A 25,893-nucleotide genomic window follows, 5' to 3' on the forward strand; every position below is an offset into this window, starting at 1 on the left:
AATTAATACATAATTAGATGGATTTAAAAATGAAGTAATGAAATATAAGTATCGAAAAAAAGCATAGAATGTGAAGATTCGCAGAAAACAGGATATAAATCTTTTCTAATCGTAAGTTCGAAATAATCGGTCTTCAATTAATTTTTCAACGGAAGGTAGCAAGTTGATCGAGGTGAATAGTGAATGGTGAATGGTGAAGTAAAAAGAAATCAATCTGCCGTCCAATATCGCGAGCGGATCGTTCGCGAAACGCGCGTTGTTGATATCAGTGTGCGATGGGCTCACGTTAATTTATCGTCTCTCAGCTCTAATCGTCCTTCGTAATTTATTACTAGTCTGTTAATATTTATTGGTGGCCCGGCCGGGTGTATTGTAGCCACGAAATTGCTTATATTGTTGCCTGTTCGCTTGATCGCAATAAATTATTTGCCCGCTGAAGGTGCGATATCTGACGTGTATCCGATAGATTGCAATTGTAGACGAATAGGATTTGATGATGCTTCATATTATTACGACAAAGTCTTACAATACATAGATATTTGTATTCTTTCGATCGAATTCTTATGATTGATGGGAAAATAATATGGTGATTTGACGATGTATGTTCTATGAATCTATTATAATTGAATAATATATTGTATAAAGAATTGAATGAACGTAGACGGTCGAGATGGCATCTTCTGTCCTGAATCACAATCACGTGGAAATCAATCCCTAACAGATAACGGCTCTTCTACCACAATAACCAGAATCAGGATTAGATAATGGACGAATCGTTTCGCGCCGAGTTCGACGATTCGCTCGTTCAAATGTTTGTCTAGAATTTCGATGCTGGCCAATTGTTCGGGCAACGACGCAACGCGACGGGCGTAACTTCTCGTCATTTGAATAACAATAATCGCGATTGCGTGTCGCCTAGCGAAATATCTACATATGTACTCGTTCATCGATACAACTCTGCTGGATAGAATTGAGAAATATCTGAAAAATAAGATAAAGAAATGAAAGTATTCCTCGTAACGATTACGCTTAACACAGGTGATTATGTTTTCAGTAGGTGTCTAAGCAATTGTTTGCCAATGAAATATTTTCATAATTTCGCTGCGTTAGCACGCTTTTGTTCGGTGGTTGGAATTAATTTCGACCAGGTGGTCGTGGAATTTCGTGGAAATTAAAACGGACCCGTGTTTTCCTATGAATTATTAATTATTCACGCGTTAAACCATGCTCGCACGGATGAAATCGTGCGACACGTGGAAATTTGCGTTTCGAATAAGCGAGAAGGAAAGATTTTGATCAAAATGGTTTCGCTCGATTCGGTAGGGATATACCAACTAAAATGTAATTGTTAAATGTAATCGTTTCAATTAGTTAAATAATGAAAATTTTCGGAGGCGAACATGAATGTCCAGTAGTAGAGTAGAAGGTGGAAAAGGAGAAACTTGGACAGGATCAATATTGGCTGGACCTGGTATTTGTTTGGGACGCGACTCAGAAGCGGATTGCACGTGAACACGGCGCGACGCGACGCGGCGCGACGCGGCGACGGAATGAAGCGGGGAGGTTGGTATCCGATCGATTCGGGATTGGAGCTCTTTCATTAAATCGAAAAACGTCTTTCCTCGGTCGTGAAACGTCTCGAATGATAGTGAACGAGCGAGATTTGAACAAAGTATTTACTGCGACTTGTAGATAGATATTTTGAGCGAAGGGAGAAATTGATAGGGATCTTGATTAAAATTAGGAAGTTGCTGGAAACTGGGTGTAACACAGCACGCTTTCGACAATCGTTTCGGCTCGTCGTTCGCGATTTGCATAACAGTAAAGTTATTTCAGACACGGGGACACGTAACACGCGGTCGTTGCTTAGGCAATTTCATTAACCGCGAATCTACTTCCGGCGGGGTTCCTCTTCTCGAGGAACGCGATACAACCTGGAGAATTGCGTCACTGATCACCTAACGTTACAGCTTCTTTTCAAATATCGTCAAATATCGTCAAATATCGTCAAATATCGTCAAATATCGTCAAATAAACATCGTCGCTGATGTTTCCCGAGCGTGTCTCTGCTTCAGCGAATAATGGATGGATTCGTTTTCATTTCGTGAGAATCTGCGCTTCGTTGCTTGAACGGTTAATTTGTATTCTTCCTGCGTAATTACCGTGCACAGGTATCTAATTCTTTCATTTGATTACCAGCAAAAAGAAGTTGCTCAATTTGGAAATGGCAATTATTTGAAAGACAATTAGTTCATTACTTTTAGTTCAGTTTACATTGGTCGGACAGTGGAGTTCTAGATCCTAGGTCCTAGAGTTTAGTTATTCCATGCAAGATAAATGTAAATCAGTATATTTCAGTAAATTACGGTTTCAATCTATTTCATATAAATGGAATAGTGAAATTTCTTTCGAGTCGATTCAAATGTATTCTCTGGCGTTATCGATGCACCGATCAAGTACAAGTGTACATACATACAGCTATGCTTTTTGAGCAGAACAGTCACGTATTCGACAGATATCCAGCTGTTTTTGATTCGTCGTGACTAGAAAGGTCAGTTGGAATAAGCGTATCTTGTACTATCACGGATCTCGACAAAGCAACGAGATTGTTAGACATTCTATTTCCTTCGTGTCGTCTGTAACGGTGACGCCAAGCTTTATTACGATTTCATGGAGGATGGAAAATCACTTTGCTTGAACATCGTGTCGTGTCAGGATATCGACGTATGATAAGCATTGTAAATTTACTTTACTTCTTACTGATAAGGGGAAGTCTATTAAACGATAATTTCAGAATCATGACACACAAATTCTAGAAATTTTAGTAGGTAAAAAGTTTTTCAATTCGTTTCTAAAGTTTTCCAACAAGTTCGTAAAGTCGAAAAAATTCGATATATTAAAAATTGTGAAAAAGTTAGAAATCATTCGAAAATGGCAGAAATGTTTTGTTTGATTTCGATCGAAGTGGGAAGTACATACAGCTACTTGAAGATTCAATGAGCAAGTACTTAAACCGTGAAATACCGATAAATCGAAAGTATTCGTGCAACTATTCTTGGCACAAAGAAGCTGATGATCTCCGTCTCAGCGAGCAATAAAGATGGCAATGCAGAACCTTCCAACCGTGTTGAGATATTTCTGCTATTCAGCGCGAAGTTTCGTGAAAAATAAACATTTCTTCTCTATTTCTCGATCTTTTGCTTTTATCTATGTATGTAGCTTCGCTGGAATCGGCAATATTACGAGAGACGACTCATTCCCAACTCGTGTTACTCAATTGTAAGGTTTATTAATGAATAGCCTGAATGGAATCGAAGATGAATTGGTCAAAAGGCAATTTTCTTCTAATTTTCTTCTAATTTTCTTCGATTTTGTTCGAGTTAATTACATGTTTCGTCGATAATTGCACAGGAGATTGCAGAATAACCAGGGCAAGATAACGCGTGTACGCAGGAGATACATTCGAGCAGATTTCAAGAACAAATGGGCCAATTCCCAGGTAGGTCATAGGTTGCCCTATCTACAGGTGTGTCCTTGTTCCACGTTTCATGTTCGTCTTGGGACGCGTAGCTACGTGTACGCGTTCAACCCCTGACAGATAATTACAATGATGCAACCGGTAGATACGTTTTACAAAAGCACATTTTCGACTATCCAATTATTCAGTCTTCGACGATAACACAGTGGGTACTCGCAGCCGGAGATTTACTATAGATATGATAAAATGTTAATTAGAAAGCAGATATGTAGGTAGTTGCATTCGAATTTTCAGCTTAAATTGCAAATTTCGAATCCTGTATCTTCTATGGTACATATATGAAACCTAAAATTCAATAGAAAACACGTAGGGTAACAGAGTCCTGAAAAAAATTCGCCCAAAAGCGAAAAGAGTCTCTTTTGTCGTTCTCCTGGAGAAGCTAATTACCATCTTGTCGAGGTTTCGTTCAATGAAATTCAATGAAATTCAATGAAATTCAATGAAATCCAAGAAAATCGAGTTACCGAGCTAGGGGATCGGAAACGACGAGAGGCAAGGTATAGTCACAGTCAGATGGGTAGTATAGTATATGTAGAGGTGCTGACATCCGGCTATATCTGAACGTCGAAGGCTCAATTTCAATTTTCCACCCTTCGAATGCAGACTGCAGTTTGCAGCTTACACCAGGATCATTGCTTTTTTATCCAGGTGTGTGGGTATGCGATCGACAGCCAGGTTTGAATGTGTTGGGGAATAATATTCTACGAGAAGCAGCTTGTTCTTTTAATGGTTAATAAACCGATTCTCGATAAATTTTATTCAGCTATCTCTATTCTCAGCTTCTAATATTCTCTTTCTCTTCTGTTGGCTTCGTATCGGGCGTTGACGATCCTTGAATATTCACTTCGTTTAGCCTAGCAGAGCCAATTTTCTTTTATTCGAACGGTCTGGCCTGGCCTGGCCTGGCTTGTTCTTCCGGCTGTTTCGTATTTTTCTTCCGATACCAGTGGGGTTGGCGCTTTTCGCATCATAAAAATACCGTTCTCGTTAGCATATCCGATTGGAAATGCCCCTGATATACACATAATAGTTTTTCTTGCTTTTGTTTAATAATGCCCGATTAGTATTGACTAATAATTTTTATTTCGTCGGAAGCGAGCAATCGTTTCATAGAAGATTAATCAAAGTTTGAGATGCAGTGAATTGTGGAGGATCGATGAACAAATAACAAAGATACCTACGTGTACCATCATTCGTGGCAATAAAAAAGAAGGAAAAAAAGTAGCCAGTATCGAACAACAGTATTTCATCTGCACGTTTCGCTTCCTTTTTTTTTAATCCTTTTGTCATATTTTGTTCGATCGAATAAACAAGAGGAAAAGTGAATTCATCGACGAACTAGTTGAAGCAGATTTGATGAAAATAAAGATAGAAAAATTGTACAAGGATGAAAAATAGAATGGTAGCGATATATCGAAATTTCTTGAATTTGATGAACTATCTATCGGCTTTGCTTTTTTAGCCGGTTTCAACAGTATACATAAAAGGTTTGGATAGCCTTTTTATGAGAGAACTGGTAATTGAAAAATATACATCATATAAAGTATTTCGCATGTTTTCTCATCTTGTCTAGAATTTACTAGACTCGGACGAGTATTTCAATGCTGGTGCACATACTCGGGCAAACTTTCCCTCGCCTTCTCTTGCTACGTCTCCTTGATATTATTCCAAGGGAAATTACGTGGATTTTCGAAGAAGCAGTGGGATACATTCGTCAACGTTCGTTCGGGCGAAAAGTCGAATGGGCCATATTGAATTGCAAAGTTTCACGGGTTTTCGAGTCCCCGTTGAGTCGCGTCGCGCCGGAAGACGGACGACAATCGGTCGACTCGCTTCATTTTCCTACGCGAACTGCAGCGCCCGGGGAAATTTGACCCAGGGAATAGAAATCTTCTTGGCAATGTTGTCGTTTCTTCTTCAGGAAGAACAACTTTGTCACATCTCCACCTCGTTCTCTATGATTTTTCTCATTTTTAGTCTGCTTCTTGTATTTCCGTTTTATCGTTAGTGATTGGACGGAAGACACTTTTTCTCGTAAAGAGTCATTAGTATCTCGTTCGTATTTGGATTCACAAAGGTTAGAATGATTGTAGATGCAATTCCGAGAGTGAGTATCGGGTTTTAGGGATGCTGGGTCATTTGTATCCAGTTCGCTGTCGTTTGTGCCCGTAGTCCGGATCCATTGTGTCTTGTGTATCGTATCCCACAGTCCACAGGTTTCGAGTTTAAGCCATCTAAGATTGTTCGTATCAAGTTTCGCGAATACCGAAAGGTTAATGGTGCGTCCTTTATGCTAATGATCCTAGTACTTTCGACTGAAATTCCAGAATAAACTGAAATCGTTCGAATAATTTGCGATCGAGTTTTTATAAAAATAAAAATACGAGTATAAGGTTTTCAGTAGGACATACGATAAACATTCGTTGATTTAGAAAGGAAAATCCGTACCAGCGAATCGTAGAATCAAAGCCAAAGCTTCTTTTTCCGTTTCATTTTCCACGATTCGTTTGCATTTCATTGCAGTTTTATCCAGCTGCAAGCAAATCGTCCCACTGCTTCCTGTTTCTTACAATCCTTTCTTTCTCATTCGTGTCGCTTATTCTATCGAATGAAAAACCTAGCTAGAATTCGCCTCTGTCCCTGAAAATATCTTCTAACTTTGCGTCTGGTTACGCTCGTGCCGTTGTTGAACCGTTGTTGAACCGCAAGTTTGCGTAAAATACAAAATATCGTATTAAAAAATAGAAAAAAATGTTTCTCACCACCTTTTCAAACGTTCCATCCTTTTTAAATAGTCTTCTCCAGGTAACGAGTTTTTTATCTTTGTTACTTAAGCACATTCCCTTCTCTCTTTCTTTTCTCGATTTAGGTAGTTACTCGTGTTTCGTCCGCCGGAACTTGCGCGAGCTACCAGCTTCGTTTTTTCTTATTCGCATCCGTGACCGTCGCGTTACAGATTTTGCATTTGCATGCAGACGAGTCGTGTTTTCTTCGCGGTCCTCTTACAGCCTCTAAGAAGAATTGCGAGAAAGGAAAAGGCCGGACAGAATTCTAATCCGGTGTGCTACAATTGCTTCCTAAATTCCCTCGAGAATCTTGCAGTTCTTACCCTCTCACCAGTGTGAGAGCTTTCTTTCGTAATAGGCAATGTTCAAGTATTTAAAGCTATTCCGCTATTATACTCTATAAGTAGGTTCTAGAATAAAGTATCATTTTTTTTTGAAGATTATATGTTTATGGTAATTCGAAGGTTTCACGCAAATTCCGGAGCATATCGAAAGCATGGTATATCGCCGCTTTGTAGAGGGTGTCGATCGCGAAAACAATATTGTTCGTGACAAACATTTGCATACACGAAATACTGGTATGCATATGCAACAGGATCAAAAGCGTTCTTGTTTTCTCGCCTCCCGTTCGCTTTCTCTTCTCTCCTCTTCTCTTTATCCCCAATCCCTCTTTTTCGTCTGCCAATTTGCAGCATTGTTTCTTTGAAGTTTCCTTTCTTTCGATACAAATTTATTTAATATTTTCTACCGTCGTCGTTTTGATAGATTCGAAGCGAATGAACGATAACGACTGGAAAGAACCGAAAGCTCGTTGGTGATTTCGCGTTGTTCCAAGTAAGAAGCGTTTCAACGAGGCTAGGAACAGCGCAATCGTCCACTTCAACGTTGGTCCGAGTAAAATACTGCTCACTCGAGGTATTTGCATACTCGAAGAGCTCATATGCATATGCAGCAGCATCGAAAAGTACTCTCGACGACGCGGCGCGATGGTGTGTCGCGTCCCTTTAAATTGCACGAACAACGCATCCTCGACTAAATGATCGAGTTTGCTGTTTAGAGCTTTGTTGCCATTAAGAATAGTAATTGTTGAAAATTTGCAAAAAGAAATGCTTGCTAAAAGAACTTTGCTAAAATCCTTGTAAAGTATCATCAGCAGCCGTGAAGCAACTGCTAATCCCGTTAGACATATTACATGCACGACGGAGTGTCTTCATCTTTGCATAAATTACGCACGGGACGATGTGTATTAAGCTCTCAATGCAACCGAGTATTAAATTTACTGCTGAGAAAGAGAGTGAGGGAGAAAGGAGGTAAGGCAGAGAAATCAGGTGTAGAAGAGGGATGAAAGTTGTCTGTCTAGGAAGGGTAGAAGCAGCAGCAGCAGCAGCAGCAGGAGTTGATTTTCAATCGAAAAGTCGACACCCGATCCCCCTCGGTGGCCGATATCGATGCTGGATAAACAAAAACAGAGCAGGGTTGGTTTGCTGGGTGAGAGTGAGTGGTGAGGGGTTGGTTATCGAGTCGAATGCTGCTCGGTGATACATAGTAGGCGAAGAGGAGAGAGAAGCATACATGTAGGTAGTATGCCGACCACGTTTCCTTCGAGCACCATTTCGATTAGACCTGCCTACCACCACTCTACAAACGTGCTGGCTCTTTCGATTTCCCTGCTGCTTTGTTCGACATTGTTTTTCAACTTTTCATTGTGTTTCAATTTAGGTTTGCGAAGAAATTCATTTAATTTTCAATGGATTTGCAACGAGTACCTTGTATAACAAATCAGTATAATTGTTTGTTACTAGTTTTTCGTTTCTATTCTCTTTCTCTTTTTCGTTCTCTTTATCGGAGGAACAGAGTTGAAACTACGTTCGTCGAGTCTGTCGTTGCTACACGTTTATTCAGAAACAAGTACGTAGAAGAGAAGCGAGTAACAGATTCACTCGAGGCGTGCATTTCCGGCATCGAGGACACTGTTTCAGAACTCCATCGGCGGGAAACTTTGTATTTTATCTAACGTTCATTTCCAAAATCTAGTTCTCGAACTGTATTCACCTAAGATAAAATTATTCCTTTCAAGGACCGCCTTGAGAATAGGAAAAATCACGCATTGATCGCAAGGCATCGCTGAGAAATTGATTGCGAGCACAGAAAGTCGAAAGAATGAATAAGAAAAAAAGGTGATACCCCTGAACGACAAAGTTCACAAGTTTTCCTCGAAATCGGACACGATTTTCTCGTTGGCGGTGTACGAGGATTCCATAGAAAAATATTTTTCTAGTTTGCACTTTTCTAGCTACTCTTTTTCATTCGGCACGTATGTAGAAGGTGGTAAGCTAGAGGGGAGATTTCCTTGGTTTTCTGAAACTCGCGGGATTCGGCTGGAAATCCTCTCGTCGCGTCGTTGAAAATTAGCCGCTGTAAATCGCACGCTTCGCTCACCCCTTTCAACCCCTTTACCTTCTCTTTCTCCTGTACATTCACGGTACAGTTCGTTTTCGTGTCTGGCATGAAACATTAGCTGGAAGTTCGCTCGACAGCCGCCTTTTTATTTTGCAAACTCGTTACCGCCAAATTACCAGCGTGTCACTACGGCCAGCTTCAAAAGCGATTCGGCTGCTGATGTTGAAACGAGACCATCACGTGATACGATGGGATGGGAAGAAGAAAAACATGAAAATAGCAGATAGAATGGACATATTTGACTCATTGTCAGTACGGATTAATTTAGAGAATAAATCCTTTTGTAACTGATTGTACTTTGAAGAATAGGGTGGTTTGAATGAACGAATTCACGGAAAGGACTTCTAGTCTGACGTGAATTTTGGCTTTCTGCTGAATTTAACGAGCATTGTTTCAACGAGGAGTGTGTTTTTTGGTTGGGAAATTGTACCGGCGCGGTGCGGCGGGTTTTGCAGCGAACGATGGCCAATTTCCAGCTTGATTGATGCTACAAAGATGGTAGCAGAGGTAGGGGTCGTATCGATTGGATTGAAAAAATATTAGCGAAATATACCGGAGGGTAAATTCGGGGAATAAAGGTTGATTTGAAAGGGATATTGGAATAGGAGGAGGCAGCTACTGTAGTACTTGACGCTACTTTTAGAAATTCTGGAAAGTGATCCCTAATGAACGATACCTACATTTGAAATTCAAAGTTAATACATATACCGACCGAATATCTTCACGAGTCTTACATTTGCTGTAATAGGTCAATTGTTGATGGCAGATATTTTTCATATCCAACTGGTAATTTCGATTTTTTATTCAGTCGCTTCGACGAATACGTTTCGCTATTTACAAAAGGTTGAATTCACTTAGAAAATTGAAGCATAAACAGGTGGATGCGATGTAAAGGTAAAAAATCCAGACGGAGCGTGGAAGTTTGTTGAGGGGGATTTTGCAATTTTCATGTCTGGAACGAAGGGTAGCCGAGGTGTGAAGAGGTAATTTTCTTGCCTGGTTACGGGAGACGCGTGCTCGAAGCTTCATACGTTCCACAGAGGATCGTTGACGAAATCGGCCGACAAGTTATCGGAATATTTATTTTTCACTACTGAGACTGCCGCTTTCTTTGTTCTATAAACGAAATAAAAAAATGGTGAACACTTGTCTTCGCTAGTAGTGGGTGGTTTATTAAATTATTTCAGTTTATGTATTTTTATACTTTCCTGGTCAGATTCAACATCGCTTTTCCTTTGGTAATCGAATTATCTGGAGGTGAAGGAGGAGGTGGAGGAGAATAGTTTCGATAATCACATTCAAAGTGTTCCAATCTCCGTAAAGCCGCGTTGAAATGGTGTGTGCGCTTAATCGAGGAAAGGTATTGATTCGTGTCGATGGTTATTGGATTACCCCGATGAAAATCCCGATTTCTCGCCTCTTCCTTTAATAAGCGTTAAACGTGCTATTAACTTTATCCATTTTTAAGCAGTGCTCGCGGTGGGTCAAAGTTTATCGTTTAAATTTCAACACCTCCAGCGGAGGAGCAATTTGACAAATTCTTTTAGCTTATTAATCCGTGATCGAATACCTTCGAATCCTTCAGTTACAGAGATTACGATTACCTATTACGTCTATTACAACATCTTCATCCATTGAAACTTGCAATTAGAGGCCACGACTAATCGGAATTACTGCGATGCATTTGATCGAGCTTGTTACATTTTCCCCATTATTGACGAATTAATCTTCGATTAAAGTCGACGACAGTAATGACCAGAATGCAATTTGTTTGTTTATTTGATTTATCGCATAAAGGAGGATGAAATCAGGTAGGCAAACTAACGCAGATGAAGGTCGTCATAAGCTGAATTTGGACAGCTTAGCAAATCAAACCGCTTATGTTATAGTATTTATCGTGGAATTAATCGCGACGAATGGAAAGCCGGCGATCGTCGATAAACCCTCCTGATTACGACCCAACAGGGACTATCGTGATCGCGTTTAAATCGGATTAAAGCCGTCGGCCATTTGACGGAAAACATTCGGCCTTTGTCGAAGGCTGGCTTTTACCCAGCAGCAATTACTATGCATCTAAATTAGTTTCTATGCTTTTACTATGCTCTAACGAACGTTAAACCTTCTTAAACGCACCGTGGAAATTTTTTCTTTGCGATCTTCTTGTTTATACCAATTTATTGAAGGCTATTTATTTAAGAAGGTTTAAAGGATATATTATACACATACATATTTCTTATCATTACATTCCTTTTGAAATTCGTAGAAATTCGCGAAAGCAGGAATTAGTAGGGATTTGAAAGGGATTTTAGGAAAGCTGGATTCTCTGGGCACTAGTAGAATTTTCATGAATTTAAAGTTGTAGGTATTTAGTTTTAGTGTTTAACAATGTTGATTCGTTTCTTTGTTGATATTTTTACGTTGGAAATGAAATTGTACCCCGGTCGAGTTAACCCGAATTAGTCGAGGCACGCAGCTAAGCTCGTATAACGATCTAAGCAAATCGGAAATTTGCCAACGTTCCAGAATCAGAACGCCTTGTTGAGTGCAGTAGCCGGTACGGGACAGGCATTCGAGGGTCAATCGACATTCCGATCAAAGCAGTACGAAGCATCTACGCAGCGTTTTCATTGATTCAATGTCGATAAGCTCTCTGAAATTAAAGTCAATTAGGTACCCTTGCATCCGGAGTTTGTCTGACTTTGCTTTACGAAAATTTCTATAGCCATTTAATCAGTGAGAAATCGAAATATCGAAAATTTATTCTTCATTTATCGCGTATTTGGCTTTTCGAACGAATCGCAAAAAAAAATGATATACAGTCAAGAGGGATTATCGAAGGATCGTGAATTCATTTCAAGTTGGACACGTTACTTCGCCGGTATAAATAAGAATTTCCAGACTGAAATGTCCTCTCGTGGAATCGAATATTTCCTTTTCTCGAAAGCTCCGAGAGCTCGACAAATATTTCCCAAGAATTTATTTCGCTGGAATAGATATGTTCGTCTGGCTGGCCGATACCGAGTACCACCGACGCGATGCTTCGAAATTGTCCAGTACCTTTCCTTGATTTTATTCTTGTCGTATTTCCTCCTTTGCGTATTCCAAGGGTCTCTTATTCTGTTTATCGTCAAGAGGCATGCTGCGACTCGTGATTCCTTCAGATGATACTTATTTCGAATGTATTACCATGAAATATACATACGGTGACTTATTTGCTGGACTTATTGTGGAATAATTCAATTCTATTGTTTTATGAATACACCGCTTGAATTATTCTTCAAGTGTATGCTAAATGCATCGAACATAAGTTCAAGAGCAGAATACGATAGTATTATCACGAGTGTTTGTTAATTTTTAAATTGGCATACGATTTTTAATCGTCGAATTTATCGTGAAATATGACGGTAGATTACATCGACGCTGTACGAATCAGCCACGATAAACGGAGCGTTTGTTTGCCGACCACGCAATTATTAAATTAATTGTTACGATTTAATACGAACGCCAGAATCGATCGTTTACGTGACGCTCAGCTGATTTTCTGATCAATTTCACTTTATTTATATCCTACAAATGAAATTACGAGGTGTTCTGGACCGATTTTTGATAACTTTTAAGAATTTTCACGAGTAGTCAGTATTTTTTTCGACAGTTTGATTTACTCCAATAGTTTGTCGATTGTGCAATAACAATTTGTTTGAATGTTACTTTTCGATTCGGTTCGATTCGGTTCGATTCGGTTCGTTTCGTTTCATTCTACTTGGATCGAAGAGCTTTGAATTACATTTAAATGGACCGTGTGTAGTTTCGATGGGCAGCACTTTCGAAAACTGCGATACCAGTTGATCCCTATTGCCAATTGAATTTTGTATTTTCACGTTTTCTTCAGCTTTGCTCTACGTTTCCGATCGCTTTAACGAAACCAGTAAACAGCTCCAAATAGAAACGTACAAAATTATTAATCGTAAGTTATTATTATAGCTGTTTTCTATCGCTGTAATCAATTTTTAACGAAGAATGATTTCAATATCGTTACGAGTTGTTAGATTATTTAAGCATTCCAGGAACTTTGATTTCCCGTTTACAATGACTGCTCAACCACGCTTCCTGTGTTTCGCAATCGCATTAAATAAATCATAACTGGCTTATCAATAAATGAATAGCCAGCTTAATTAGCGTCGATTGATAGTACCTAATTGTTAATGTTTATTGTAGAAATGCCAGTAGTTTTTGATCGTTAAACGAGAAATTGTTTAGTAACGCGTTAATTAAAGGAACGAGTTACGGAAGGGAGGTCGTTAATCATTAATTCAATAATTAATTAAATCTCTAGTTTCCTGACGAGACGCGAATCGATCAGACAGTTACAAGAGCATGAAAAATACGTTATAAATGTAATTATCCGAATTTTGTCCTATCATTTCCGTGGTCATGTTTTGTCGCGAAAGAAAAATGATTCTATGTCACGTGCGAACTTTTCGAGGGTACTTTCTCCACGAACACGTGTTATTTCATTCTTAATCGACTTTTCGCACGACAATTTCTGCTTGTTGCTCGGTTCACCCTTTTTTACAGTTTCTTTTGATCGAGACCCTTTGGGGTAGGATTAACGCGTGATCATGGCAATTCCTTGAGTCGCGTAAAGATTATTCCTTTTAATACCTGTGTTTTTGGCACAACATTATGCTTCGAAACGACCCTTGATTCGTGCATACCACGCGACGATTTTTATTTAGACTGATTACCATAACAGAGCCAACCTGCATATCACTTTTTATTTTCTTTCTTCTGAGATTTTCGTGACCGTCAGGGAATCGAGGAAGGGTGGTATAAAATGCGTTTTCATTGTTATTTAATTGATGCTAATTTTTACCCTTCGTGTCTCCATTTTCAAACTTTTCATCCATCTTGAAAGTTGTGCAAAAAATTCCAAGTTTCCATACGAAGCGTAGAAAAAACATTCATTTTCTCGATCCTTAAAGCTTAAGAAGAAAAAGAAAGCTGAAAACATTCATTTTCTCGATCGCTTTATCCTGCCTGGACAAGGAAGATGAGGGCAGGAGGAAGCGAGCGAGTTACGCAGGGATATCCGGATTCCCTTAATCTTCCATCCGTCATTGAGCAAGCCAACGATATTTCTCCGGTGACGTGGCCGTCTTGGGCATAATCGTGAGCGCATTTAATCGTCGTCGTCGTCGTCGTCGCGTCGGCTGCTATGAATCGATCGACGAACACTCACGTGTTCGCGAGCGTCGCGTCGCGTCGCGTCGCGTCGCGTCGCGTCGCTATTTATGCAACAGTACACAGAAACGGAGCGGTAGTTGGTGTGTACTCTGTGTACCGACGGATCAATCCGGATTAATTGAGTTACGGCTCGCGGTTTTGCGGCCGGCCAACGACCGCACGGATATATCCGCGGCTTCCGGAGGGTTTGTTACCCGGGGACATGCGACTCCCGCGATGACCGTTCTCTCAGCCATATCCTCCTTTATGAACCACCTTCTCCTTTATGGCTTTACCTCGTTCAGAATTAAAAAAGATCAATAATTACACCGTGCAATTATTCTAGTTGCTGAAGATTCCGTTGTTACACGGATCAACGATTTTTACCCTTTGCAGCTCATCTTTGATCTTCTTAACGAAGAATGCTTTGTAAAGTAATTACCCTAATTAGAAAATAAGGAAGACGCGTAAGCGGATCAGTTTACTCATTTAGCGAAGAGTAACCAGCGAGATTACTTCTCGATAGCTGAGCGTTCTCTTTCCAACAAGATTTTTATTCTGTTTTCAATCTGAAATAAATAAATCTTCTACACCGTTTGTTTTGATAGATTAAAAATACGATTTAATTGGTCGTTTCTGTTGATAAGGTTAATTGTTACTGTAGGCAGGTTACTAGGAATTTTTGTTATTCGTTAGGTGGTCGTTGGTTCTTTTTTCAGAGGTTTCGCCTTAATTTAGCGGTAGTCTTTGGAGGCTGATAGCTCGACGCTCGGGCACAAAGGCCTCTACCCTCGACCAGCAAGCAGGCCGCTTTGGGCGTTCAGTGTAATTGGCGAAATTAATTAACGGTCTATAAGCGAGTGGCTTGGTGTGTCTGTTATCTCGTGTGCGTACACGAGATTCGCTGCCACCAGGGACGTCCACGTTCACAACCTCGTTTCCTCAGCATCTCCCTTCCCAGGATCAGACGACCAGCTTCCACTGGGTTGTTGCTGAAAATAAGGTGGACAAGGCCCCTTGGAAATTCTTACCCCGCACTTGCTTAATCTTTCAGAGGATTTCCATCCTTTATGACGGCTAACTATAACCTTCCTAATTCACTATTTTTGGGTCAATGAAACTTTATACTGTGCTAAAGTGATACCTTGTGCTAAAATGAAATTTGAATAATCCAAAGCTAGGACAAACTTGGATTTATCAAGCGCGTTTTTCCTTCGAACGACAACGTTCATCCGGTATTTTCTTTGATTAAATACCGTATCATCGCGAGCAACACGAAACGTAGAATGCACGTGGTGCAAACTTGCGGCTTTCCACAACGCTTGTTTACACTTTCTTCGCTATGTGTCGAGGAAGTAAGCACATAGAGCACAGCAGTTCCAACCGAACTTTGACAAACTGTATTGAAAACAAAACATTTCTAACAACCAGGTCTCGCAGAAAACGTGTTCTTCAGTTTGTGCAATTAGTCGTAATGATAGCTATATCGTAGTAAGTTTATTTTGTCGATCGGTTGTACGAACACGATCAAGTACGAACTAAATCAGAGCTAAGATTCAGCAACAAACACCCTTCTTTTCTTCCAGCAATTTAAATTCTAACCAGAAAATATCGCGTGACTTTGGCTTCTGAAAAGTGCAAGTATTTCCTGCACAAGGTTCGCGGCACTTTTGGGGGCTGGCTGCGATTAAAGAATCGAACGAGCATCGGTTGCGGTCGCGGTTGTGGTTCGGTTCTCCCGGTGGGTGTGTTCGTGTCGCAACGATCTGTCGTTGGCCGTTTGATAAAAAGCACTTAACCCATATCCGCCCTTTGATCTTGCCACAGGGTTAGCGTGTTGCTCCCGATAAATCCAGCTTTCCATTCTTCAAACACGATAACCTCGACGCTTTTGCTTCGTTGACGTAGCTATACTCGATTGTTTCGCGAATTTCCATTTTTCAATGCAAAAGCTTACCTTTCATCGATACCTAGGTATAAAATGATTGATGCGAATTAAGGCTGTGAGCTTAATCTTTTCAATAAGCTGGCCGCTGTTTTATAAGCTATTGGATACTTTTAGAATGTTAAATCATTAAAAGGAACCACGGATATAGAAGAGGATTCGCAAGGTTTCCCAGAGCTAGTGGTGAATGTTATTATACACACTATGACACTAGTTATAGCAAGCTGACGGGATTTATGAACGTCTCAGAGTGCAAGCAGCTTTCGCTTCTAATTGCGTGCGTTGCCAAGGGTTCTCGTCTCTCGGTTGCTTCGTAGAAAATTGTCTCTGCCTAGTTTTCCACAATTTTTTTCCTCTCGTATTCCCTCGGAGATCACGAGCAACCGATACGAAATAAAAATTAGAAGAAAAAAGGGCGGAAAATCTGTACGATCCAGAAAGGATCTAGACAGACGAGACGGGGTCGGTATTTCGCCGGTAATTGTATAAATTAAAATTGCTGCGCGCAATTGGATCGCTGACTCCATTAATGTAATTAAAAAGCGTTCTAATTAACATTTATTAAACGAACGCTAGCAGCGAAATAGAGAGAATCCAGCGGGTGGAAGAAAAGAGAAAAGAAAAAAGAAGAAAGAGAAGGGACGAAGATCGAGAGAGGAAAGAGGTGTACAAATTACAGCCAAGCGACGCGGTAATAAACGCTCGGCTGATATAATCAAAATACACACGCATTAATTTGCATAGAAATTGAAATGATATATTTTGCACTAGACCGCGCAAAGGCCACGCTGAAACATTCAATTCGTATTTAATTAACCGCACAATTTTACCAAGCCATTGTATAATTCTAATCGAGCTTGATTATATTTTTCAATTACGTGAAACAACGAAATAGATACCCTTTAATGGTCGACATATTTTGCGAGATTTACCAAATAATAATAGACTGATTTAATCGCGATCAGTCGCGGCGATTAATTACAGGGACACTCGAAAACGAATTGAAAAGCGGATGTTTACTAGACTTTGTTACCGTAGATCGATCCCGTGCATTTTCGCTTGTCTAACGATGATCAGAGTGTAGACAGAAATTGTATAGATTTTAATTAGAGAACGAAAGGAAGTTGAACAAACTTATGGAAATGGATTCGCTGAGAATTTCCTGTTTTCAAACACCTTGTGTGCAAGTTCATTGTCCCTTGGGGTTAAAACAATTTTTACGACCCCATCTTATTTTCGGTAAACTAGTGGTCGGAGAACACGGTCTAAAGGGATGCATTCATTTTGTAGGACGCTGCATATTTGGATGCAGAGTGCATGTTTCGTTAACGACCGGCAGAAGTTGCTCTAATATCCTAATATCCTAATATCCTATTAATCGCGTATAAAATTGTCCCATCTTGTGTCGCTACGAGAAAGGATATTCACGAGCGGATGTAGCACGGCAGACCCAACCTGGCCCTTTCGTGGCTTTATACCGAATAAACTGTTAAGTTTGCATCAGCTGCGCGTACGGTCACAATGGCCGAAAACCTTTCTACAATTTTGTTTAGAGAATTTCTCGCAGCTGAAATTCGAAGCGACAAATTTGGAAAATTAGATTATTAAAAGAATTGAATGGCATTGTTGTTATTATCATACCGATAATGTAAAGTAGGAAATTAGAATTGAAAAATGAATGGATCCTTTGTGGGATGACCTCTTTAAGTGACCCGGTTCCGAGGCAACCGAGTAGAGTGGCGGAAGTGCGCGCTAGTGGACCCAACAGCGTCAGAGGACACACGGAAATTGCTCGTAGGCCCGATCCTCGAATTTGCCATTAAGCTACCGGAAGTGCGTTTGCGAACGCGCCTCCTCCCTCTCTCTGCCTCACTGTAAACGTTTGCCTCCTGCGTCTTTTTTCTTCTCGTTTGCCGACGCGGCTAATTAAATATTCAAATTACGTTTAATTACGTGGTTCGCTCTATTCGAAATTTCCGGTAAATGCTACCGAATAAACTGAATGTATCGAAACGGGGAATAGTGAGTTTTGAAGAGGAATATTGCATCGAAATAAAATTAGCTGAGAATACATAATAAAAATGTATCAAAGAAACAGAGAATCATTGATTGACCTACTTCGAGTTTTTTAACGTCGATTTATCGGGAATCCCTTTGGAACGAAGTCAGAAGAGAGTTGATCTCCGAACGGTGGAGTACATAATCGGTGGACACAATTTTTGAATTCTCCACGGAGTTCCGTGGAGTTGCCTGGTTGAACGCGAATGTTCGAAGATTTGAGAGGCCAAAATCGTGGAACGTGAAATTTCAATGAAAGAGATCGGAGATCCCTCGCTAATGAAATGCATTTCCAGAGAGAGAAAGAGAGAGAGAGAAAGAACGAGAGCCAATGAGAACAGGAATAATAGCGATAAAGGACGGCTGAAGAGGATATTTTATCCGGAGGTACCGAGAGGAATTGGATCAGCTTTTCGTGACGAGGAGATTTTAATGCTGCTCTTTAATTTTCCTCGTTATTTTCACAGTCTAATGACATCAGCGGAATAAGTAAAATAAATCAATTAGAAATTTTTTTAAGATTTAAATTTTTCTAATCAAAAGTTTATTCATTGATTTTCAATGATTCTTCGTTGAAATTAAATCGTGGATTAATAATGGTTAATCGTCTTCCGGTCGTGATAAAGTGATAACGAGAGGAAGGTAGCGAGGGAAATGAACGTTATCGGAGCGAAAATGTAGTATGATCTGATCAAAGTTGATCTTCGTTTACGTAAATGGCGTAATCAATACCTATACAGTATAGCATTCATTATGCTCCATTGAAACGCATAGTACTGTGTATGATTTAGATTCCGAGGATACTCGATGAAAATGAAGTACTGTTTCATGAACAGATCGAAAACCTACCAGTTATCAGTACATGAATCCTCGTTTGCGTATATGAAAATGAACGTTCTCCATGTATATGCGGTAAAGTGTTTTTAAAGTTAAAACAGTGCGAGGTGTCGAAAACGTTTAGGTAATGTCGTTCCTGGAGGTTTTTGTTGCTCTTGACATTATCATTATCATTTACATTTACATTTCTTTCCTCGCGATTTTCATCATCTCTATTCTCCCTCTTTTCCGCCGTTATTTTTTTCTTTTTCTTTTTTTCGGCGGTAGCATCACGATAGAAGGGAAAGATAGGTCGAGGTTAAACCCCAGGAGAGCAGCAGGAAATTGCACAGAGCACTCGAGGAGGCCGAGGCGAGAATCCCAGGCCGACGTCTTTTGGTCGTTTCACGTCGTTAGACGGTAAAAGTGCGACGAGAATCAGAAATGAGCGGGCCGTGGGTTCGGTTCACGGGGAAATCGTCCGACCAAGAAAATTATAACTGGCTCCGATCCCAGACACTCTTGCTTAGCCTCCTTATCCGTTATCGATAACATATCAAATATCTGCAGAAAGTTATCACAAATGTTGCCGGTTAAACGATTCACGGTGGCCAAGCAGGGGTGTTCGAGTGAAAAAGATTGTAAAGCGAATTTTTCGAAATATCGTGGAAAAGCGAAAAGACAGGTCTAAGCGGAAGCGTGCCTTTTACTTCTCAAAGAACGAAATCTCGTTTTGCCGCGACCTGGTTCAGGGTGTTCTCAGAAATTGGACAAATCGGCAGTGTCTTCTTTTTCCATCGAGCAGACGGGGACAAGGTTCAAAGCGTTTCCGGTCGCTTCTTTCCACCGTGTTTCCGAGGAGGTTCCTTTGAAACGCATCGAGAGTATTTAATGGAGGAAATGCCGGTAACTTTCGGCAAACCTCCTCCATACCGAACCATAAATACCGAACCATTGATTCTTACGTTTGAAAAAAATTTGTCAAACCTTAAAAAAGATTGCATTTCAGTAGACTGTAGATTCACAATCAGAATTATTTGGTGGTTGAAACTATAAAAATGTCTGAGAGCAAACGTACGACCGTAAAGGATTGAAGCTCTTAAATTTTCAAGTGAATTTCAAATGACACGCCTTGAATTATCTTGCACTGTACACGTACATAGATGTACCTACATACATATATTATATTGCTAAGGAAAGGAGGAAGGAGGGTAGAACGCAACGGGATAAATGGATTAGTAGCAGTAGCGACTAATCGTAAGAGCGGGGGGCGTATCTCGCATTGGATTCACGACATTTACGCCGCGATCAAAGAGAGCTCGAAATTGCGGACAAGGGAGGGAAAAAAGGGTCGCGAGAAAGAGAGAGGAGAGCAGGGAGTAGGAAGCAAAGAGCAGCCAAAGTACATTTTCATAATCGAGTCAAGTACTCCGAGAAGAGTGTCTATTCCGGAATTTTCAGTGGTCTCGTTCTCTTCGTCCCGTCTAGGCTAAAATAAAACGAGCTGTGTAGAAAATTGTTGAAATTACGATAACCAATAAATTAGGTAAATTAATACGAATTGTTCTAATTCGATCAATTGTGTAAGATTAAGCAGAGAGAAGGAGAGAAGGAGAAACATGGCACGAAGCGTCTGAAACTGGTTCGATTTCGAAACTGAATTTCAGTTTCTGTTCGCTATCGAGCAATCAGAAACGCAAGACTTCCCTCAGTTTCTGTATAATCCGGCTTCTCGCGTAGCTGAATATGCATGAACGCGTTCGAGTCATAAGCATTCCGCTACTTAAAATAATTCAACCGACTGTTCTCCTTCCGTTGATTGCGTTCCATCTGTCTTGGATCCGCAACTAAGTAAATAGGTATCATCCAAAATAAGATTTTTTTTCAATCTTTGGAATGATTTAATAACGATAGTAACGGAAGAACCCCTTCCATCAGCTTGTAGGCGGTTTGTCTTTAACTCGAAACCATTCAAGTTGTACCGAGTATCGAAGTGAAAAATCTTACGAATAAATAGACCCTGAAACCTTCGATTCTCTATGTATTTACTTTCTATCCGTTCAGAAGAAAATAATTTCACCCCCTTTTCGAGTCCATTTATTTCCCCATAAATGTCTTGGTTCTTTGAAAGAAGCATATTTTGTAGGAAATGCATCGTGCAAAACGCGTTGGTTAACTCTTGACGAATGAAAAATTCGTTCGATTTCTCGCGTTTTTCGTTGCTTCCCAAAGAGAGGAATATCTTGGGAAATTGCTCTGGAGGGTTAGAGGGTTAGAGTCTTAACGAGCAGCTCGCAAAATATCACTCGATCGATCGATCTTTCCGAATCCTCGCCGTTCCCATCGAACTTTTCTCGAGCCTGATTACGGAAGCTCGACGAGGCTCGTGGGTCTCGTGTTACCTCCAAGTAAGAGGGTACTGCGACCCTTCACTGCGTTTTCAACCACCTCCCTTCCGAGAATGGAACAAGAAAACGAGCGGGTAGAAGGAAAAAAAGGAATATACCGATAAAGTCATTGTTCAGCCTTTATTTTCTCTTTATCGTATTAATCTTTTGTCACGGAGATAGAGGAAAACAAACGGAACAACGAATCGTTGTTGAAATTCGTTTTAATTTCGCCGCTCAACATCGAGTTCCATTTTCAATATTTACCCGTAAACGTAAACAGCGGCCAAATAGGGAAAGTGTCGACACTGTAACGACTATATTCTTCTCTCTCACGCGTTTATATGTACACTCTGTCCAATCTGTTGTCTGGTGAAACAAGTTTCGATTCGATCTAGGGGTTGCCCTACGTGCTCGAGCCGTTACCAAGGGTTAAAAGTCTCAAAGTAGTTGCCCCGTAACCCGGAAGTCTCCTAAATTTCAGCCTGAGAAGAATGCTTTTTTCTGAAAGTAATTTCAAGAAAAATTTACTTCCTCGCGTCATTATGCTTTTTTCTTTCAAGAAAGACTCGATCGAATAAGTTTCTTGCAACTTTCTCTTTGAAACAAAGTTACATACTTCTGTTTCGTAAACAATGTTCAGATTTGATATCACGTTACGAAATGAAAATCAGTCGGTGGCAAATTGAATTTTCACCGAACAGGCTACGCGACTTTGTAGCGTAGAGCTTCCCATGACGATGCAAGTTCTAAGCTTTCGCGATGTCGATGATCGAAGAAAGTTGTTACTTTTGCTAGTTCTATCTTGTTCCCCTTCAGTTTACATTCATAGTTTACACGCTGAACAGCTCGAAACTAAAATCAACCTCAATCGTTTCAAAGTTGAAAACTCACATCTGAAAATTAGCTATTCATATTTTTATTATTAATATCATAATTAGATCTATTTCCATTGCGACGCTTGAACAAAACTCGATAAAACTCGATAAAACTCGATTGTCAAGCAACGACGAAATTGATAGGATAGAATGGGTTTTTCTGTCGCGGAATAGGGGTTTCGGTGGTGGTTCGGCATAGATCGAGCAGGAACATCGGGATTCGCGTCACGCTGGAGACGAGACAAGAAAGACCGGAGATAGGCAGTGTGGTTGGAGTTGGAAGAAAATGATAAACGAGACAGGCTTCGATAGAGTTTCGCCGATACACACCGTGACTGGCAAGAGTTTTCCAAGTTTTTGAATCGTTCGCGAACGGTATCGATGAACTGGCACGTCGATAAAACCTTCTACCTTTATTTACCATCCGTTCACGCTCTAGAAAGATGTTCGACACGAGGAAAAATTGTTTTGCCCTTCTCTCCTAAACCAGTGTCTCCCTTCGCCCGCACAGAAAAATACGATTTTATTTTTCATTTTCCTTTATTTCTTCAATTTCTTCAATTTCTTTTAATTTCAATTATTGTTACGGTTCTGGATTCACGCAACGGTGAAACGAAGACTACTTGTAATTAAGTCTGAGGTTGCTAGGTGAGCTTAAACAGACCACCGATACATCTCTACGGACAATTATAACCCGCTCGTAAATCAGTCTAGTTCAAGCGGTTCGCGTTCTTACCCGTTCGTAGCTTTTAAACACGATTGAAACTTTCAGAAAATTTTTTAAAACGTAAAATTAATTAGAATGTCAACGTTTATCAAAGAAAAATTTTATACAATATTTTAGAATTAAGTAATTAATTGCTGTAAAAAAAGATAAACAAATCGTAAATAGAGGAAATAAATCCGTGTCGATTTAAACTTCGAATAAGCGAGTACAATATTCGATGAAATTCTGTTTATTCGTTTAAAACGCAAAATATTGGCGTACCGACGATAAAAATGGCTCGCAACGTTTTTACGAACCAACAACCACGAAACGTGAAATTAAATTTGTTAGCTGCATACAGTGAACGTTTTCCGGTCGCTTGTAAAAATTGGAAGAGAATAGCTTCCAACATTTTTATGAGTTTTATGTTATGGAATTCCATCTGAAATTCAGTTTGATATACGTCACCTTCAGATTTTTCAGAAAAAAAGGTGTATACTATTTCTGGGAATTTTAATAAAAATTGTTGGAAAATTATTCGTCGAGATCTTTGAAGAGGAATTCTATTATTCGGGATATTCTATTATTCGATAACAAATCATTGATAATTATTCGGTCACGCGGCATAACAATCGTGCAAAATCGATCTATTAATTGGAGAGTATCGTAATCAAGATGCATACTATTGTAATTTCGTTTTAATTATTTTTCGCCGTTGAGAATTATTTCACCGCTGCTGAAATGAATATCGAGGCGAATAAATGAGAAACAAATGGGAAATCTGATCGTCGTTATCGAGCAGGAATATTTGTTTCGCTCGAATCATAAAATAGTTAACGTCCAAGATTAATTTCACGCTGAATTTCTCTTTCTCTGGGGGCTAACAAATCTCAATTTCGATACGATGCTTTGTTTACTGATAGAAAAAATTTATAAAATAATTACCTGTAGATTATTAAACAACATCTCAGGCAAGTTATTTGAAGTAGAAACAACGCAACAGGAGGAACAAGAAGAGCCTCTTTGAAAGTAGACGCTATTTCCTGCTGATTGCCCGGACTGTTCCATCTTCCACGATGGAAACACGATCTTCGTTGCGATGTTTGACAAGTAGGAAGATTACAAGCCAAAGACACGACAGCAGATAGCAGATAGCAGATAGGAGACGGCATGCAGCTTCTCACGAAAGTCGATTCAAGCTCGTCTGTCGAACTAATTAGTACAAATTGCTCGCTACATATTTCCTAATAAAGTCGACTGACGCTGCTCTAATTGCTGTCTTCAGAATGTTTATATTTACTCACAATCCATCCATCGCGTTCGGTAAACGCGAAAAAGTTGAAGTAAATCCATTCGTCTTAGCTATCCAGCGCGCAACACGGAAAGACATTGTTTCGAAGTAGAAAAATTCAATAGGAATAGTTGAAAAATCGTTACAACTTGGCCGAAGAAGAAAAATCGTAAATTTGTAGATCTTTGACGATAACTCGGAGCTTTCAGCGAATTTTCAACTTTTTTTACGGAAAGACATTTATGATTCTTGACGGAAAAAGTTTCTATAGAAATGGGTATACGAAAAATGTTGTCTTTGAGAGATACGACTTGTTTCACTTGCAGCATATATTCAAGATTTTGCTGCCTTTGTTTTGTCGAGGTTGTCACCTTCTACCAGTACATTCTGCGAATAGAAACGAGCAGAAAGTATCGTATAAATGTAAATTTGTAATTTTTATTTAAATAAAAACAGTGGCACGGTGGTTAGAAAATTGAATAAAAGTTCATTAGAGAACGATCGGTGCAAAGGGACTGAATTAACAGAGAGATTTCAGCTTTGTTCCTCTTTAAGGATCCGCATTAGGAGGGCGGTGTGGCTCGTTTGTTCGAGTCGGAAGATCAGAGGTCGCAAATTACAGGCTCGGCCCTGACAATGAGTCAAGTGCACTCGCAAAGACATTGCGGTTCGACGAATACGTTCGCATCGGTGTTCGATTCAAGAGGAATCGGTAACGGTGCAGTCGTTAGTTAATTCACGAAATCACGGCCACCACTGTCTAATTAACGACACGTTTGATTATGGTATTCGCGACCGACTACATACCTACTTTGTCGTGTTTCCTACGTTTACAGCGCACATTTTAAGCTATTTCCGGGTGTAACCGGGGGAACGAAATTAGCGGTAAATAAAGAACAGGAGGATCAACGACGAACGATAATGAATAGCGAAACGAGCGACGAGTACGCTATTATAGAAGCACGGTAACGACAAGGAGAGGAGGATCTAGCGTTACACGCGGCAAGGTGAGAAGCAACCCTCGTTGCCAAGCCCTTTTCATACCTACCCCAGGTCACCCTTATTTGTTCGTCGAGTCCCGCCGCAAACAATGAGGGAGGATTACGGCCTGTTTACTGTGAATTGAAATTCTTGTAAATTTCCTCTTTGCCGAGGGGGATGTTGGCTCGATTCGTCGGTATTCACGGTATGCCGAATGACTGAAGGATTTCCTAAGATCCGGCACGCAGACTATGCGCTTCGTGCTCTTTCTTCTTCTGTTTCATCGTTTTTTCATAGCGTACAAATCGTGATACATACACATTGCGTTGGTGAACGCGAAGAGATAATTGTATCGAAATATTGAAAATTCTTGGAAATGGATTTTCACGAGGGGTATTTTCGAATTACTTGGTAATATTGTATGATTTCATTGGATATCCGAGTCTTTCATTCACACACTGCCACGTTTCATTGTTTCGGTTAATTAGCCAGGGATTATTAATTACAAATCACTGATTGTTTATCACGTTTCAACGCGGTAATACACGATCGATCTATTACGATTGTAACACATTGCAAAATTGTGAGATCAAAGCGGTGTACATACTAGTCGCCATATATTTTTACGTTTATCGAAGGAAATATGAGAAAGAGCTTAAACGATATTCAGGTGGCGAGTATTACTTAAATGTTCGTTTTCATCGCGAATCAAAGGGTATTTTCATTGTCCGCATCGTTGCAACGGAACACGAATGCACTGTCACTGAATACAAATCGTATTATCGTTGGAAATCCGATTACAAAGGTGTTTTATGTTCGCGCTA

General features: G+C 40.0%; 1 protein-coding gene across 2 annotated transcripts in view; it reads left to right on the plus strand.

The window, feature by feature from the left end:
- Window positions 1-25,893, plus strand: part of LOC117609296 (von Hippel-Lindau disease tumor suppressor) — a 32,665-nt gene that overhangs the window by 1,340 nt on the left and 5,432 nt on the right. The window lies entirely within an intron of this gene.

Source organism: Osmia lignaria, chromosome 14 (assembly GCF_051020975.1).
Source record: "Osmia lignaria lignaria isolate PbOS001 chromosome 14, iyOsmLign1, whole genome shotgun sequence".
Lineage (NCBI taxonomy): Eukaryota > Metazoa > Arthropoda > Insecta > Hymenoptera > Megachilidae > Osmia > Osmia lignaria.